Below are 2,705 nucleotides of genomic sequence, written 5' to 3'. Positions count from 1 at the left end.
CCTGATGTGTACTGTGCACTATGCTAAGCATTATTGAACAATACATTGCCCTGCTTAACTTCAAGCAATTTTGTGAGGTAGGTTTATGACACCCATATTATAGAGGAGGAGGCTGGGTCTTAGAGATGCTAAATGATTTGTCAGATCTGTTGAACTCTAGTATCTTAAACAAATAAAGATCATTTTATCACTCAGGATATGCCCAGTTATGCTGCAGTAACAAACAAACCCCCTGTCTTAATAACAAATGTTTGTTTCTCACTCACATGGTCTGTGCATCCTAGGTTGGTTCTTGCTCCGCCCCCCATCCTAGGTTGGTTCTGCTAAATGTCCCCTGCCACATGACCCAAGCTATCAAGGATGTCACAATCTTGAAAGTTGTTGATTGTCAAGGTAGAGGGAAAGAGCTCTGGATGGTTCTGTATCAGCAATTCAATGCTTTGGCATAGAAGTGACAGGCATTGCTTCAGTTCACAACTCATTGCCAGGGCTAGTCATTTGGCCCCACCTAACCACAAGCCATTCAGAAAAATGCAAACTGACTCAGGACTTGGAAGGCAGAAGAGTACGAGCTGCACCAATGACCACACAAAGTTAGAGAAGTTCCAAGTATTAGATTTCTGCATCCACTTCAGTGCTCGCATTCCAGATGGTAGTGGGTAAAGATGTTAAAATTGTATTGCAAAATCAAAAACAAAATGAGATATCACTTTTAAACCCACTAGGATTGCTATAATCAAAAAGGCAGAAAGTAATAAGCGTTGATGAGGATACAGAGAAATTGGAATCCTCATAGACTGCTGGCGAGAACATAAAATGGTACAGCCACTTTGGAGAACAGTCAGACAGTTCTTGCAAGTGCTACACATGGAGTTACCATATGACTTAGCAATTCTACTCTAGGTATATACACAAGAGAAATGAAAATATATGGCCACACGAAAACTTCTACACTAATGTTCATAGCAGCATTATTCATAATAGCCAAAAGTGGAAATAATCCAAGTGTCCATCAATACCCGAAGAATGGATAAACACATGTGGTATACTGATACAGTGGAATATTACTTAAAAAATTAAAAAAATAAAACAATGCAGGACCGACACATGCTACTACTTGCATGAACCTTGCCAACATTACGCTAAATGAAAGAATCCAGCCACAGAAGATCACATATTTCATTAATCCATTTATATGAAATGTCAACAATAGGCAAGTCCATAGATATAGAAAGATTAGTGGTTGCCTAGGACTGAGGGCATTGGGAGGAAATGAGGAGATGGAGCAGCTATCAGTACTCGGTTTCTGGCTATTAAGGAGAACTGACACTGAAATCATGATACTGTTCCTAGAAGAGATCCATTAAGAATGGTAACATCTTAGGGCGCCTGGGTGGCTCAGTTGGTTAAGTGACTGCCTTCAGCTCGGGTCATGATCCTGGAGTCCCGGGATCGAGTCCCACATCAGGCTCCCTGCTCAGTGGGGAGTCTGCTTCTCCCTCTGACCCTCTTCCCTCTCATGCTCTCTCTCATTCTCTCTCTCTCAAATAAATAAATAAAATCTTAAAAAAAAAAAAAGAATGGTAACATCTGGCAGGAAGGAAATACCTCCCAAGCAAGCATCCTGCAGACCAATGAAAGACTTTTTTTCAGGCAAAATTGGGTTTAAATGTGAGGGGGTACAAGGGAGCTGAGATATTTTTATTGTCACTGACCCAAGGAGCAGATCTCGAAGGCAAAAAATAACATTGAAGATCTTGCTATTACTTTAAGCTATGATGAATTTATCATGTGTAGAAACGAATCTGTATTTTGGATTGTTAAAATTCTTCTTCTGAAAAAGTGTAAGCTCCAAAAACTTGGAGCTATGTGATTTGAGCACCCCAAATTTTATTTATTTATTTATTTATTTATTTATTTATTTATTTATTTATTTATTATGTTATGTTAATCACCATACATTACACCATTAGTTTTCATGTAGTGTTCCATGATTCATTGTTTGCGTATGACACCCAGTGCTCCATGCATACATGCCCTCCTTAATAGCCATCACTGGGCTAACCCATCCCCCTATGCTCTTCCCCTCTAAAACCTTCAGTTTGTTTCTTGGAGTCCATAGTCTCTCATGGTTCATCTCCCCCTCTGATTTCCCCCCTTCATTTTTCCCTTCCTTCTCCTAATGTCCTCCATACTATTCCTTATGTTCCACAAATCAGTGAAACCATATGATAGTTGACTTTGTCTGCTTGACTTATTTCACTTAGCATCACCTCCTCCAGTCCCATCCATGTTGATGTAAAAGTTGGGTATTCATCCTTTCTGACGGCTGAGTAATATTCCATTGTATATATGGACCACATCTTCTTTATCCATTCATCTGTTGAAGGGCATCTCGGCTCTTTCCACAGTTTGGCTATTGTGGACGTTGCTGCTATGAACATTGGTGAGCACCCAAAATTTTTTTAATGGCATACAGAAGTTTAGGTCTCAGAAATAATTTTCTATGTGACCCAGACACATTCCAAAGTGGAAATCAAAGTATTTGAGACATTAAACTGCCAATGATAAAAATTAACAAAAGTAATTACTCTTTGAAACTTCTGTTCAACAGATGTACATGTAACCTGATGAAATACAGCACTAAAGAATATCTGAGAAACTGTGAACTATATTCATAATTCTGTCTAGGCTGAGACATGCTC

This window comes from Callorhinus ursinus, unplaced genomic scaffold (assembly GCF_003265705.2).
Source record: "Callorhinus ursinus isolate GAN/ISIS: 27379988/994484 unplaced genomic scaffold, GSC_fseal_2.0 scaffold16, whole genome shotgun sequence".
NCBI classification, from domain to species: domain Eukaryota; kingdom Metazoa; phylum Chordata; class Mammalia; order Carnivora; family Otariidae; genus Callorhinus; species Callorhinus ursinus.
The sequence above is the reverse complement of the archived record's forward strand: the minus strand, read 5'-3'. Positions refer to the sequence as shown.